The sequence below is a fragment of the Lactuca sativa genome, chromosome 3, assembly GCF_002870075.4.
Source record: "Lactuca sativa cultivar Salinas chromosome 3, Lsat_Salinas_v11, whole genome shotgun sequence".
NCBI classification, from domain to species: Eukaryota; Viridiplantae; Streptophyta; class Magnoliopsida; order Asterales; family Asteraceae; genus Lactuca; species Lactuca sativa.
Window position 1 is genome coordinate 142,799,229 of NC_056625.2, and position 17,661 is coordinate 142,816,889.

At 36.9% G+C, this 17,661-nt stretch overlaps 1 pseudogene; it reads left to right on the forward strand.

Moving 5' to 3' along the window:
- The first annotated feature begins 1,528 nt into the window (after positions 1-1,528).
- On the forward strand, positions 1,529-14,858 carry LOC111885696 (agmatine deiminase-like; annotated as a pseudogene).
- Positions 14,859-17,661: the final 2,803 nt, after the last annotated feature.

The following is a 17,661-nucleotide window of genomic DNA, read 5'->3' on the forward strand; positions in this document are numbered from 1 at the left end:
ACCCAGGATAGTATACGTCAGTGACGTCGCCATATTTTTCGAACAACTTCCATATCTCTTTTCTTCTAACATCTGTTGGAACATTCATCACAAAGTACGTGGTCTCATCTTCCTCCTTCTTGTATACCGGTTTCTTCTTCTATCTTACTTCCGTCTATGTCATGTCTCCTTTGTCAACCAACTCAAGATCTAAATCCATCAAAAGTCCAAATTTTCCTTAACTAGTCATCACACTGCAACTTTGTAACATTACAATGCAATTAAATAAAATAAACACACGGATATCTAAAGTCACAAAAACTCATCAAGAACATGTAAGCTAGAAAATATAGTTGAGGATAAACGAATTACATACCTTCAATGAAGAACCTCGATTAAAGATGATGATCATTTAAATGCAAACCTATTTAATTATATGACAGTAGAACACAACTTTGCATTATAAAACCTCATAACGCTCTAAAAACAATTTACATCACACTCTAAAAACAATTTAATTGAGCACATATGAAAAAATTCGGGCATTGATGAATAGTTTGCATATCCCTTATCTTTAATTTTATATTTAATTTAATAGTATAATTTGGTTTTTGGTAAGTAAGTTTGATAAATTAAAAGTATCATTTATCTATTTATATTTAATATAAAAAAAATTATTTGTTTCAAACTAAAATATTTACTTTTAATATTTTTGTCATTATATATAACATTAATTATGAGGAGACTTGTCTACGGTTAATTTTTTTTTTATTTTTACTATTTTTACCACCAAAGTTTTTCTTTTTTATGAAATTGGCCACAAAAGTTTCTACTTTTTGTATTTTTGGCTCCTAATTTTTTTTGTTACAATTTGCCACATTATTTTCATTTGTTTTAGTCAGTTGCTCCCTCCAACGCCTCTCCCACCCAATTAGATGTTGCACCGCCATGGACATTAGTCATTATCTTTCTCTCTCGATTAAATTCATTCTTATTCCAAAGCTCTTTCTTTGTTGCTCTGCCGCTTCTGACCATTCCATTTGTAATCGATGGAACAGAAACATATCGGAGAGGAAAACAAAGAAATCGCCAAGCCTGTCGTCGTGCAGTTGTGGCTTCTCGACTCTCATCGACGAATGCCTCTTTTCTCTTCTTTGAAGTCTACAAATTGTGATTACTGATGAAGTTATCGATTGGTGCCCTACCCCTCTAATCAGATAAGTTTCTATTCTAGGTTCTTCTCCAGTTTTGATTCCGATAAAAAGCATCCTCTTGGTTGTCTCTAATTCTAATCTTTACACATTCTACCAGTGTATATTCCATTACACCAGAATTGATTGGACAGGGATAAGAAAAATTAGCTCATAATTTGAAGTCGATTGCTTCTGTCACCATTGGGGAAGAAGGCTGCCAACCACCATCACCACAATGATCTAATACACAAATCCTAAATTTCAATGAGGTAAACTTTCAAAGATAAATTCGAAAGTCCTAAATTGCCTATGTTTTTTGCTTATTTGAAATATGGATTCATGTTGCACACCAATTGTTTGTTGTTGAGATGAGTATGAATGATTCTTGGTTTCGTGACAATGGTCCAATTGTTAAGTTCTTCTTCCATTTTACCTTTCATTCGATCAATTCTCTGTACTACTTTTTAATTTCTTATTAAATAATCCTTTTCTTTTACTCTATAGTTTGTTGTAATTGAGGGGAAATCAAGTTCATGACATAATATTCCTGGTATTTATTGGAACTTCAATAGTTGGGGAGGTAAGCTTTGTATTTTAATAGTTTTACATATTTTATTCGATGAGTATTTAAAACTCTTTGATCGATTAGATCTTTATAACAGGCAAATCAATAAAGTAAAAACAGTGAGATAAAAACACAAGTATGGATCTGAATGAGTCGAATGATTCGATTATCTCAATCCTCAGCAAAGCTCGATAAAGAACTTCCGCTGTAGAGGATTCTAGGGTTACAAAAGATAAGAACGTGTACGCTATAAAATCTCTATCAAAATCATTACGTTCAAGAATGCATGTAAGCATCTATATATAATAAACCCTACAACGTACTCACGGATGGACAGGCCCATACCGGAGACAAAACTGGACTAGCTAACGAGCCCAAAGACGCAACACTTAACTGGACCTAACAATCTCCCCCTTTTGCGTCAATTTGGAGCGAGACTATCGCTTCTTCTTGCTGGGTCTAGCTGCCGGAACCTTCTTGGTGGTATCAAACAAACGAGGGATACTAGCGAGGATTGTCTATCTGAAGCGGATGTACCACTGGATCATATCATCAAAGTACTTCTTGTCATCAGCTGAGTTCTGCTTGCAACGATGAATAATCCCTAAGACATGTTCCAGACATGCAGTGGTGTAGATATGTTTGTCTGCCAAAGTGAATAGGCATTTTTGGCCTTCGTTTCTGGTAAACATAACAGAGTTTCTCTTTGGGTCTATCTTCCCCATCTGCATCATGTTGAGATCACTTGCTGAGCCAACAGGAGAAATAGTAGGTTTTTTCTTGAAGACACTCGCTATCTCCTGATCCATCTTGGCGACTTCCATGATGTAACAAACAAGCATCCTCTTGAAGTGGTCAATGATCGGACCATATTCTGCTTCATTTGTAAGAAGGATGTTGTGCAAAATTATCCAGTCGTGTGGATTCAAGTTGGGAAGATCAGCAAGCGAAATGGCATGTTCGGTGTTGGCAGATCCTCTCAGCACCTTAAACCGAACGTTGGTGAAGTTTCCTTCCCGATACGGCTTGAGGACCCGAACATTGACTATCTTCTAAGCGCTCCATGTTTGATATTGTGGCTGAGCAACCCTCAGATAGAATTCGACCAACTCCTGGTCAACCTTTGGATGAGGATGAGGGAACTTGGCAATGTTGTCAAAGGCATGGAAGACAAACGCCTTTCGGGTCAGTGGCATGTCGAACTGAGAATCGACAGAATTAACGAGATCTAGAGAGATCATTGGTTCGAGCCACAAGATGCTTGGTGTTTCGATTGCTTCTTTCAGCAACTTCTCAAGAGTCCAAGGAGGAAAAAGGGTTTTCCTACTCTCAAGAAGGTCGTGAGCTTCTTTCTGTTTTCTTTCAGCTTCTTCAGCCTCTCTAGCAACCTGAGCGCTAATGTCAGCGTCCTTGTCTCGGCCTTGCTTTTTCAAAAGATCGGCAATGGTCTCTTTATCTTCATCACTCTCTTCAGCAATTTTCTTGCCCTTGTCTTTGACACCCGAACCTGAGGCTTGGCCTGTTGGAGGAGGTTCGGTTGTTTTGGTTGTTGTAGAAGTAGGAGGCACCGTTTTTAAACGAAACAGTTCTACTTCGCACGCCTAGCCTTCAAGCGCCGTTTGAAAATCAAATCGATTGGACTCCCGCCTGAGTCAGCATCTTATCCTTTTAGATTAAACGTCATCTTAAAGCAAAATTGACCACGCGGATCAATGTGAGCCACAACTCTTTTATGACTTCAAATCCCATTTAAAAAATATGCCTTGTAACTAATGAAACCAGGATTGTGGAAAATCAAAAAGATTTTCGTGCTTAGTGTGTAAAAGAAAAGAAAATAAAGCAACACATATAAGGGAATTTGTGATGTCCATAAAGACACGAAACAATGGATCCCGAGCATGAATCTCTTCCTTCAAAGTCAAGAGAGACTGTAAAGTGTTTGTGTGGTTTCCCATTGAATAACGATCAGACACTTATTGAGAAGTGTTGAAAGGCTTCTTTTAATCAGGCTAATTTGGGTGGCTTTCGCTTCAGTTCAGAATTCCTGATCTTGATATAAGACAGTAATCGAACGAAGTACTTGTGAGACCAATGTAGTCTATTGAATAAGTAGGTTTGAAATAATTTAAGTGGTAATGTAAAATAGTTTATGTAAAATCTCAAAAAAAAATTTAAAAATGGATTCCAAGGGAAGAACTGTTGTGGGATTTAACAATTTCATAGGAATCACACAAAAGAAAATTAGAGATTTTACTTTCCATCCTCATTGATAAGTCCTCAAATTCGTTAGTGAAAGCTAGAGCAAAATTGATTGTTCACCGTCAATGCATAGTAGGTTTTGAATTGTGGGTTTCACTTAGTACGTAGTGACACGAAGCTAAGATCATAAACACAGAAATTGTGTAACCATAAACCTCAGTGGTAATTTCTGAGAGTCTCAAGGGTTACGTTTATGAAGCGAAGTAGATGGAGAAAAGTAGTGTAGATGGTGTAAAGAAAAACCAAAGTACCTCTGCTGTGAAAATAAGGACAAAGCAGAAAACTCTTATCTCATGTGAGAAGAGAGTTAGGTAGCTCATGATTAGAATAAATATGAAAGCCTAATTGGGAAGACAAGGTTTGTATGTACCAAGTCAGTAAGGCTATTATTCAGAATCAGGTGAGGCTTTGGACACATACAACAACATGCTTCTAGGGACACTTAACTTAATGAAAGAATTTCCCCACAAATATCCACACAAAAATATAAGACACAAAACAAAAAAACAAAAAATTATCGAACTAATAAAAATAAAAAAAATGTTTTTGGAGTTTTTGATTTAAAAGAATAAAAAGATTTTGGAAATTTTGATTTAAAATAATAATAAAAAAAATGAGACACACAAAATTTTTTTGGAACCGAACCCGAGCGTTCGGTCTATTTCGGTTGCAAAAAAAATAAGTTTGAAAAAGAAAAGAACTTTAAAAATAAGAGAGAAGAATTTGAGAAAATAATAGAAAATGTTTACAACCAAAGAAACTACCTTTGAGTGATAGGCGAATATAAGAGAATAGGACCGAACCCGAGCGTTCGGTTCATTTCGGCACACATGTGAACCGAACCCGAACGTTCGGTTCATTTTGCTTCCAACTTTTAGTTTTGAGAGGTAGTTTTTGGTACTGACTCTGATTCCATCATTCCAAGCCCTTGTAGAATTTTATTGAAACTCGCTTCAGGAAGAGATTTGGTGAAGATGTCAGCCAGTTGATCAGTGGTTGGAACAAAGTGAATTTCGACGTTCCCATCTTCCACATGATCCTTAATAAAGTGATACCTCAGTGCTATATGCTTTGTCTTGGAATGTTGCATTGGGTTATGACAGATCCTAATTGCACTTTCTGAATCGCAATATAGTGGGATCTTTTTCATATTGAGTCCATAGTCCCGGAGCTGGCTCTGGATCCAAATCACTTGAGATGTACAAGAGGCTGCTGCGATGTACTCTGCTTCGGTGGTAGACAGAGAAACACATGTCTGTTTCTTTGATTTCCAGTTAACCAATTTCCCGTCTAGGAATTGGCAGCCTCCAGTGGTGCTTTTCCTGTCTAAACCAAATCCTCCATGGTCTGCATCTGAGTAGGCTTGAACGAAGAAACCTGAGTTTGATGGATACCATAGACCGAGGGAGGTGGTTCGTTTCAGATACCGGAGTATGTTTTTCACTGCAAGCATATGTGGTTCACGAGGATTCGCCTGAAACCTAGCACAGTAACACACAGAAAACATTATATCAGGCATGCTAGCAGTGAGGTACATTAAAGACCCAATCATTTGGCAGTATAGCGTAATATCGGCTGCAGGTTTTTCCAAGGATGGTGTGAGCTTGGTGCCGAACGCCATTGGAACTTTGACCTTTGAGTCTCCCATCATGCCGAATTTAGCAAGAAGAGTCTTGGTGTATGCTTCCTGGTTGATAAAGATGCCTTCGGATCCCTGTCTAATATTTAAACCAAGGAAAAAGTTAATCGGACCCATTGAGCTCATTTCAAATTTAGTCTCCATCAGCTTTCTGAATTCAGCTGTTAAGCTAGGATTCGTTGAGCCAAAGATGATATCATTGACATAGATTTGAACAATCATAAGGTGGTTACCTTCCTTCTTACGAAAGAAGGTTGGGTCAACCGAACCTTGTTTGAATTTTGACATCTTTAAGAACTTGGTTAGCGTTTCATACCATGCCCTAGGTGCTTGTTTCAGACCGTAAACTGCCTTGTCCAGAATATAATAGTGATTTGGGTACTTTTCATTGACAAAACCAGGAGGTTGCTCCACGTAAACCGTTTCTTCAAGTTCTCCATTCAGAAAGGCGCATTTCACGTCCATTTGGTAGACCTCGAAGTTCTTGTGTGCAGCATAGGCCATAAATATTCGAACAAATTCCAGCCTTGCTACCGGAGCAAAAGTTTCCTCATAATCAATTCCTTCTTCCTGGCAGTATCCTTTCACCACGAGATGAGCTTTGTTTCGAATCACATTGCCTTCCTTGTCCATTTTATTTCTGAATACCCATTTGAGACCAACAACTGAGGCATCTTTAGGAGTTGGAATGAGGCGCCATACCTTGTTTCTTTTGAACTCGTTGAGTTCATCTTGCATAGCTTGAACCCAGTCGGAATGATCAAGAGCAGTATTTACTGTCTTCGGTTCAACTTTTGATACGAAATAATTATACATGCAGAACTCTACTTTGGAGAATAGAGATGTTTGGTTTGCCTTCAGTTGAGATCAGGTGAGGACCTTTTGAGAGATATTACCTATTATCTGAGATACAGGATGATCTCTGGTCCATTTAACAAGAGGGGGTAATTTGGATCATAGGATGGATCCAATTCAGCGTTTACCATTTCTTCCAAGTCAGATTGACTATCGTCATCGAAAAACATGTCGGAGTTCTCCCCCTCGACTGATGAGCTTTCAGGTGTAGCTGGACTTTATGGTGCAGTTGAGCTTTCGGGTGTTGTTGAGCTTTTGGGTGCTACAGGTCTTTCAGGTGTAGCAGGAATAGAATTCTCCCCCTCAAATTGTGAGCTCGGTTGTTTTAAAGAAAGTGGATTCTCCCCCTCAACTGAAGCGGCTTGTGGAGGAGGTTCGTTTGGAGCTTGTCCTCCTTCACCCATTCGTTTGGCGGCATCTTCGACAATTTGCTTCAGATGGTCGACTTTGTTGTCTGCTGCCTTGGCTTCCGACAGAGTAGCTTTCTCAGGTTCATCGAATAATTCCATAAACTGATTGAATAGATTAACAATTGAGGCCGTGACTTGACCTGTTTGAGAGAAAATCTCTCTAATTGCTTCTTCAGTAGCCTTTAGCTTCTTGACGTAGTTATCATCGAAAGTCACGTAATATGTTTCTTCGATCTTCCTAGAGCGCTTATTTAAGACCCGGTAAGCTTTTGAAGTAAGAGAATATCCTAGAAAAATTCCTTCATCAACTTTAACGTCAAACTTGTTACGGTGTTCTTTGGAGTTGAAGATGAAACATCGTGAGCCGAACACAAGGAAGAATTTTACGTCCGGTTTCCTGTTATTGATGATCTCATAAGGAGTAAGAGAGAAGCGCTTGTTGAGATAAGACCGGTTCTGCGTAAAACAAGCCGCATCAATAGCATCAGCCCAGAAATATAAAGGAAGAGAAGCAAAACTTAGCATCGTTCGGGCCGCCTCACACAAGGATCGGTTTCATCTTTCGACAATTTCGTTCTGTTGAGGCGTGTAGGGGCTGAGAAGTTGTGACTGGTTCCTTTTTCTTCCAAAAAGTTTTCAAATTCTTTGTTCTTGAACTCCAGTCCATTGTCGCTCCTGATGTTGCGAACAGTTGCACTTCAACCTGCTTGATGAACATCTTTATCTTAGGAGTATCCTTAGATTTGTGCTTCAGAAAGAACACCCATGTAAAACGTGAGAAATCATCAACAATAACAAGAATATACTTGCTACCGCCAATGCTTTCGATTGATGATGGACCACACAAGTCAATGTGAAGCAATTCAAGTGGTTCAACAACTTTTGTGTTTATAATGGATGGGTGACTTTGACGACTTTTCTTCCCCATTTCACACGCAGCACACAAATGTTCTTGATCAAACTTGAGCAATGGGAAACCCCTAACATGACCTCCTGTGACAAGCTTGTTGATGTCTTTGAAGTTGAGATGTGAGAGCCTTCGGTGCCACAACCAACTTTTGTCAGAGTGAGCTTTGGATAAAAGACATATAGCTGGATTTCCTTTGATTGGTTTTAGATTGAGAGGAAACATTTCGCCTTTGCGTTGTGATTTGAGAATCACCCTTTTTGATTTCTTCTCTATGATTTCTGAACCTTCATCGTCGAATGAAACCTTGAGACCGGTACCTCCTACCAGTTGAGATACACTGATGAGATTATGCTGTAGCCCTTCAACGTACGCCACCTTTCTAATTGTGAAGTCTCCACTAGTTATCATCCCATAACCCTTTATCATTCCATAAGAATTGTTGTCGAACTTGACATTCCCACCATTTTGAAGAGATCGAAACTCCCTTAGCTCTTCCTTCCTCCATGTCATGTGACGTGAGCAGCCACTGTCAATGTACCATTCTTCATCAAACTGCTCGTCACTAATAACCTGCAAAAATTAAGCAGATTTAGGAACCCAAAGTTTCTTGGGTCCACGTGAGCCTTTCACAGGAACAGAAATAGTAAGAGAAACATCAACAAGATATGTTCTTTTTATTCAATGTTGTTTCATCTTTTTTCTTATTAGTGAAAACTTTGATTTTGTTAGGGTTAGTTACAGACGATTTGGTTTCAGATTTTGGTAGTTGGGCATTAGTCTGCTTTCGGTTTTCCTGGACTGAGGAAATCTTCGATTTTCCTTTCAAGTTCGTTGAAGAATTTGGATTTTGTGCAGGAACGGAATTGGGTTTAGAAGAGAATTGAGAATGAGAAGAATTAGAATGGGAATTTCTTCTGACTTGTGGTTCGAAATGACCCTTTTGTTTATGGTCATTGGAGGGACCGAACCTGGACGTTCGGTAGCTGTTGCTTTCGGGACCGAATCTGTCCTTTCGGTCGCTGTTCCTTTCTGAACCGAACCTTTCCTTTAGGTTGTTGTTGCTTTCTAAACCGAACCTTTCCTTTCGGTTGCTGTTGCTTTTTGAACCGAACCTTTCCTTTCGGTTCTGTTCCTCATGTGGCCCGAAAGCCTTTTCTTCTGACTTTGGATTTCTATCATGATAAGAGAAATGTGTGTTTTGAGAGCGCCAAAACTGCTTTCGCTCAGAGAGATTCTTTTTGTATCTTAGGTTTCTTTGCTGCTTTTGATTTTTCACCTGTTTCAGCTGTCTGTGGATGTTAGCCTTTTGCTTTAACTTCTTGAAAGCCGGTTCGCTCTTCGTAGATGAGGTTTCGCTTGTGGAGGTGACTTTTTCTACAGGTATTTCTTTTGAACAACTTGTGCTTGGCACGTCAAAGTTGTCAGGCTTGTTCAGCGGCTTTGGTACATATCTTCCTTTTGTTTTCCAGGACGTTCGCTCTGACAAACCAACTGTTTCGTCGACATTATCTATAGGAGCAGACCAGAAGAACTCATCACAACCATCTGCGTTATCTTTGTTCACAATGGCAGTGAGTTCGGTTGTTTGATGTTCGGTTACTCCTGTGACTTTATACACCTGATTTGGTGTTGTTCTCACCTTTTGGTACACAACAACCTTTTCTTCAAGAATCGGGGACTTATTTTGGGACAAACGAGCGAACTCCACAGAATTTTCAGAAATCAGATTTTTGTGGTTTTCGGGTTCGCTCTTGACAAACTCAGAACAGTCGACTACATCCTCTACAAAATTTCACTCATATCATCGTCCTCATTAAGTTCAGATTCGTTTTCAACATCAATTTTATTTTCTGAACTTAAATTGGCACTTAATGAGTCGAATTGTTGTATGGTTTCGGTCCTTAGTTTCAGCTTATCATTTTCATCCAAAAGATTTTTCAGCATGTCCTTATGGTCTTTGGACTTTATAAAAGATTCTATTTTGTCTAGACCGTACATGTAAGTGGGATTCACATCATCAGACGATACAACACTTTCACAGTTGTATGCTTCAGCATCGATTTCATCCTCCTTAAACTCAAGGAAGGGTAAAATCATGCGATGTATTTTCTGCCCTATTTCACAATTCAGATGCAGTTGAGTAATGTTAGCATAAAGTCTTTTAGCAATCAAACAAAAAACATTTCTTTGTTTTAAAAGTTTCAAATTGTCTCTTTGTAAATAAATGTTTTCATCTTTAGACTTAATCAGCTTCGACTCCTTCTGCTCAATCCACATCCTTCGCTCCTCACTCTTGGATGACACCCTGCTTATTTGGTCAGTTATGTTAGAATTGGTGACCCATATTTGAGTTAAACAACTATCCAGATTTGAGATTCTCTAATTTAAGTTATTTAATTCCTTTTTAGATGATTTCTGTGGAACTTTGAACGAGATAAAAAGAGATTGTACCTTCTTGATCAATTCATCAAGTTCATTGATCTGTACACTCAGAGGTTTTGTTGTGAAGCATAAGTCCTCTCGCTCCTTTGTGTCCTCATTTCCACCATCTGTGTTGTATCCCCTCATGTGAGATACGTCAGTCACCATCAAACACTTTTTGCTGCTTTCACCACCTCTTGCCACATACGCTTTTCCATGCGAAGGCTTCTCACCTCATCATCTTCTGAGTCGGTTGACCACACCTGCACGCCACCGAACTCGTCATCCTCTGCCGAACCCTGTACAATAAGAGCATTCATAGAAGGGTTAGTAGCATCTTTCTTTCTCTTGATCTCTTCCAGCTTTTTCATCAAGACAGCCTCTTCATCTTTCTCCTCATCTTTCTCTGCCATTTTCTTCAGAATACAATCTTTGGCATAATGATTCTTTCCTCCACAGTAGTAGCAGCTAACACCAGAATCTCCTTCAACCTTCGCCTCTTTCTTTGGTTCCTCAGTCTCCGACTCCTCCCTTACTTTTTCTGAGCTATAGCTTCCCTGCCAATTTCGGTTCTTATTGGTAGGAAACCTCTTCTTGATAAACCTTTTTGGATTGGAAACCATCATTGCACAATCTTCTGAAGTAAGATCGTAGTCCTCTAGGTTCAGATCTTCATCTTCTACTACATTCTTGCTTTTGGACAGGAGAGCCAAGGACCCCAAGTTTGAGACCGCATTCTTCTCTTGCATCACAATCTTTTCTTGGGATTTCAGAATTCCCACCAGTTTCGCCAACGAATGTAACTTGAACTACTCGTGAGCTTTAACTGTAGACACAACAACTCTCCATTCAGATCTTAAGCCATTCAAAAAGGTGACCTTCTGTTCAATCAGCTTCCTTTCGATATCATGTTTGATCATCTTGCTAAGAAGATGATTGAAGCGATCAAACGTTTGAGTGACGGTCTGATCAGAATTTTTCTTAAATTCTCCAAACTCAGACAAAATCAAAGTTTGAATAGAGTGCTCTAAATCTTCATCTGTGGAATACAACTCTCGCAGCCTATCCCAGATTTCTTTAGCGGTACTGCAGGAACTCACCAACCTAAACGTGTCAGATTGAAGAGCAAATTGGATCAATCTTAATGCTTTGATGTTGCACTGAAACTTCTCCTTTTCGTCTTGAGCAACGTCTTTTACATCTTTTAACAGATCATTATACTCTTTCTGAGTTTTAATGATTCTGGATGTTCTTGAGTGAGCAAATGGTCCAGACACAATGGCTTCCCAAATAAGATACCCATTATCTTCAGATCCGATGACATAGTCTTCAAAATGATGAGCCCAAACTTTGTAATCCTGGGTGTATAGAATAGGAATCTTCGTCATTCATCCAATACTGTTAGAGATGTTGATAGGATTAGATTGAGAATCGTCCATGCTTGATCGTTTAACCTGTTGGAAGATCAGACTTGTAATATCCAATATTAGGGCAAAACGAATAAATACTGAGATACGTCAATTATGGAGTGACGGCTCAATAAATATCAGTTAATGCGGAAAAACCCTAATCACTTCTTTCACAGAAGAGATGTGTATGAATTACACAGCCTCCTGCTCTGATACCAATTGATGAGTATTTAAAACTCTTTGAACGATTAGATCTTTATAACAGGCAAATCAATAAAGTAAAAACAGTGAGATAAAAACACAAGTATGGATCTGAATGAGTTGAATGATTTGATTAACTCAATCCTCAGTAGAGCTCGATAAAGAACTTCCGCTGTAGAGGATTCTAGGGTTACAAAAAATAAGAACGTGTACGCTATAAAATTTCTATCAAAATCATTACGTTCAAGAATGCATGCAAGCATCTATATATAATAAACCCTACAACGTACTCACGAATGGACAGGCCCATACCGGAGACAAAACTGGACTAGCTAACGAGCCCAAAGACGCAACACTTAACTGGACCTAACATTATTTTATCAAATAATAATAACATAGTAAATGGTTGTTTGTGTATTTTAGGTATTGATAATGGTTGCAACCTAGATTGGAGTCATGATCTTCTTGTTGCACAAAATGTTAGACTTGTAAATATTATAGATACATATTTTTGAAACATCAAAAGATTTACATCATGTATAGAAAAAGTAACACCCAAGTTTGCATCCTCTTAAAAATTTTCTTAAAAGATTTCCATTAATTTTGGTTTTGCTTTCTCCTGTTAAATTCTTTCAATGGAGAGGATTCCCTGTTTCCACAATACATAATTCTTGAATGTGGAAGCATTCATGTAGATGGTAAAGGTAACAACTTTTATATTGTTGTTTTTGTATTTTATTATTAGATAGATTTTTACTAATTTTATATCTCATGAAATGTTTTTTTTTCATTAAGGGACATGCCTTACTACAAAAGAATGCTTATTAAACAAAAACAGGAGCCCATAACTCCACATCTGACCAAACAACAAATAGAGATGAACTTAAAGCCTATCTAGGGGTCAATAAGATTATTTGGTTGCCCCGGGGACTATTTGGTACATTTTCAAAAAATGTTAAATGCAAGAAATAACAATGTATGTTTTTTTCAATTCTATTATTATTTTTATATAGGTGATGATGATACAAATGGATACATAAACAATATGTGCTACTTGTGAAGCCTGGTGTGGTGTGTTATTGTCCTGGACAGATAAGGAATAAGATCCTCATTATGAGTGAGTTGTAGAGGCTTTTATTGTTCTCTCAAATTCTATAGATGTAAATGGTAGAAATTTTGAAATTATTAAACTCCATATACCAGGGCCTATTCTTTATATGATAGATGAAGAAGCTTCCAGATTTATTCAAGTAAGCATATACATCCATATTCCATAGTGTTCTCTCATTTAAAAAAAATATTTATTGTTTGTATTATATTAGCTACAAAAAAGGTGGGAGAAACGAAACCAAGACTTCCTGGAACAAGGCTTGTTGCTTCATATGTTAATTTTTATATTGTGAATGGTGGAATAAGTGCACCCCAATTTGGAGACCCAAAATGGGATGATGAAGCTGTGTGTGTGCTGTCTCAGGCTTTTCCTTACCGTCAAGTAAGCATTTTATCATAACAAGTTATACTGCGTTTGACATGCTTTGGATCGAGATTAAAAATCAGACTAATGGCAGTGTGACAAAAGTTGCAATCTTTTGTCCCATGCAAAAAGATGGAACAAGGTAGGACACAGGCTCGCTCTCAATCTCTCATATGTGAAAAAAGACGTAAATGCCTTTCTCATCCTCATCATTGTACATACCCCCATAAAACTTCGTTCAATGTTTAGAGTCCATAGCTTACACAGTCATTGTAGCTCCTATGGAGCAGTGCCATACATTTGGCTATATACTCCACATCAGCTTTAAACGACGATAAGTTGACCTTTCTTGATGATTTAATTTACTATTACATGTTCATCTTATTATTCCTTCTTGGTGACCTAATTGTCATTGCTCAACTTTTATAACAAGCTCAACATTTGGGTCTTATCACTTCTAAAAGTGGAAGAGATCGAACTACCCCAATTTTGGATTTTCATGTCAGTTTACCTGTTTTTGATGAGTTAGCCGAGTTTTGTTCTCCTGTCACTAAATGACATTGAATTTAGAGTATGTTGACAAATCAAGATCTATAATTCACAAATATGTTACTTATCAAGTCATAAAAAAGAAGGGCGTCAAAGGCCCATAATGAAGGTATTAGAAAGCTTATGATTGACATCTAACACATTACCTTACTTATCACTCACAACCAACTTTCTTATGAATATATACATCCTCAATATCCTGAATTCCTTGTATATGTTTAAGAGCATGTTCTCTTAGTCATTTCAAAATTTAAAATACTAAACTCCTTGCATTATTTTACAATTTTTAATTTTGAATTTATATTCTCTCATGATTGTTTTGTTTTAAACCCTATCTTTGTCATTTTTTTGTAGGAAGGAATTAAGGATAAAACATCAGAAGTCATTCTTTAGTGAGTAAACCAACAGTCATGGTTTGCTTCTTTTTTTGGTTGATTTACCAATTAAAGTAAAAGTACTGGAATTTTTGTTCAATATTTTAAGAGAGAATTATTAATGTATGATTTTTTAGCAGTTGATAAGGTGGTTAGGTTATGTATGTATGAATGTAAGTGAAGAATAAGTTATGGAAAGATGGGGCCAGGTAGGACATGCGCATTATATCCAAACACATGAATTGGAAACATAGGTGATTCGGGTGTTTCCACATTTATATTTTTGTTTTGTATTGTGTTTCTATTTAAAAAACATATTATTTGTGTTTTAATGTTGTTAAATTAGACTGCAAAGCTCTTGGGATGTTCTTTATGCTCAGCGGTTGGAGCAGGGCTGATGGATGCTGCAATTTCGGGTGGTCTTGAAGTAGGGTGACGATGATGATACTACTAAATACTAAACTTTGGACGTGACATGGTTAGACTCAGATCACACAAAATACATTGAATATTGATGTGATGAGTGATGCAGGTTTATTTCTGCAAGAAAGCATGGGTTGGTGGATACACCAGTTAGAAGTAGCATATGTGAGAAGACGGGTGTGATTGTACTTCCATGAGAGATCAACACTCTGGATTGGAGGTTGTGTAGTATCTTCTTTAATTGATCTCAACTTCAATACGATTGGTATGGAAAACTTCTCTTCAAATAACAATAAACTCTAATTGGTGGAATTAGTAATGTACTTTATTTTTTCTCCCCAATATAGGCTATGCAATTTATTTACCCGTTTTAGCAACATACTAACATTTTTTCATAGATAACAACCTTATCCAGGTTGAAACATGCAAAACATGCTATACTTTTTTTTATCCTTAACTATAAAATTGTTGTAACATTGCATCTTCAAGAAAAATGATTTAGAACCTGTCAATACCAAGAAAATGCAAAAAATTCACATAGATTTTAAGCTTCTCATGCTCATCCTTACTTTAACAACCAACAAAATTGTCATTTTTCTAAATTTTTTTAATTAAAATTTGTTTCTTGGGTTTCGCATATCACAATTGATACATGTATAGTAGTGAAAGCCTTCTATAAGTTCCTCAGACAGCATGTTGCGATCCCTTTCAAGCTTAAGAAAACCAGAATGTGCATTAGCTCAGACACCGAAGTCAACATAGGAAAGTAGCCATTAAGGTTCACTTTAGTAAGTTCACTCCCTTATTTCAATAAGATGGAAACTCAGAAAGACCAGCAATTTCGAAATCACCATATATATCATATATGTTTGAAATTAGTGAAATAAGTACCTTGATTTAACCGTCTCTAAATAACATGTACCCTTCATAAGCAAACTATCATTACAAAGTAACTGACTGATATGGTTATGTGTCAAAGGGCATGATATACCTGACCCACCAAACAAAGAGACAACAACGAATCAACACAAATCATCAGACACGTGCAACGCACGGGCCTCTTTCCTAGTTAATAGACTAAAGGGGTCACAAATAATATTTATTTAATAAAAGATTGTTTTGGGTAAGCTTGGTAAAAGTATTCAATCTATGAAAAAAAGTTATTTTTCCTTCGATTTTTTATGAAAAAACTTAAAATAAAAAAGTATAATTTGTTTCCGTAAATCTTGCTTATTTATATTTATAAGACCCTTGAAATTATAAATTTCTAATCGGCAAAAAGCTATGTGACGTGCCAAATTATTGAAAATAGAAATCAAATATCCCTCTATATTTTCTTACTACATTTTCTTACTACGTATCTTTATACCCATATTAAAAGGTGACAATTGAACTAAAATATTATTAATTTCATTAAATATGACACATGTCAACATATGATATGAATTTTAAGATGAATAAGAAAAAAGGAATATATATATACAGTAAAGTCCCAATATTTTCATCAATTTGACAAGAAAGTCCTAAACTTTATTTTTTTGACAGTAAAGTCCAAATTACAGACAGTTTTTGACACTTTTACATTTTTTTCCCGGTTAGCCAGTAATTAGGACTTTCTTGTCAAATCGTCAATTATGACTTTACTGTAAAAAAAATAAAGTTTAGGACTTTTTTTGTCAAATCCTTGAAAATATTGGGACTTTAGTGTATATACAATTTTTTTGGTTAGAAATTTAATGGTATGATACTCTTTAAGCATAATAGTTATTGAAACCTTCTCTAATCAGCTAGATCCTATTGAAATCGTTAACGTTTGCTTCTTGTTAAATCGTTTTTTTAATCTTAACAAACTGACATTGAAAAAAATTGAGATAATCAAGAAAGAAAGAAAGAATCAGGGTTGTGTTGGCTTTTTGCAGTCTAAAAAATGGAGAAATTAGAAACCTAAAAAAACGAAATTGTCATGGCTTTATACAAACACAAACAACACATGCCTAGTCAAAAGGGTGTGAATGTGGAGTAGGGAAAGAAGGGCAATTTCGTTTTTTTTTCGGTTTCTTATTTCTCCATTTTTGGGGCTGCAAAAAGCTAACACAACTCTGGTTCTTTCTTTCTTTCTTTCTTGATTATCTCAATTTTTTTCAATTTCGGTTTGTTGAGATTAAAAAAACGATTTAACAAGAAGCAAACGTAACGATTTCAATAGGATCTAGCAGATTAGTGAAGGTTTCAATAACTCTTATGCTTAAATAGTATCATACCATTAAATTTCTATCCAAAAAAAATAATATATATACACTAAAGTCCCAATATTTTCAACGATTTGACAAAAAAGTCCAAAACTTTATTTTTTTGACAGTAAAGTCCTAATTGATGATTTGACAAGAAAGTCCTAAACTTTATTTTGTTGACAAAAAGGTCCTAATTACCAGCTAACCGGGAAAAAAAGGGTAAAAGTGTCAAAAACTGTCGGTAATTTGGACTTTACTGTCAAAAAAATAAAGTTGAGGACTTTCTTGTCAAATCGATGAAAATATTGGGACTTTACTGTATATATCCCTAAAACGCCAGAGAGTGCATGCTGCGCCATCACATCGGGCTCTTGCCCTTAGATCTTGAAGTACCTGAAACAACGAAAAAAATTGTAAGCTAACTCTTTGTGAGTTCTCCATAACATACCCCACATAATCATATAGCCATATCAACCATACAAGACATGCATATAAACATATACGGATGTCGTGAGCTCCCCCATGGTCTTACACCTATGTGTCATGGGCACCCCCATGGTCTTACTTGGAATGCCATGGGCACCCCCACATGGTCTTATAACCAAGTGTCATGGGCACCCCTATGGTCTTTACCTGAAATGCCATGGACACCCCCACATGGTCTGACAACCAAGTGTCAAGAGCACCCCCATGGTCTTTACCTGGAATGCCATGGGCACCTTCACATGGTCTGACAACCAAGTGTCAAGGGCACCCCCATGGTCTTTAC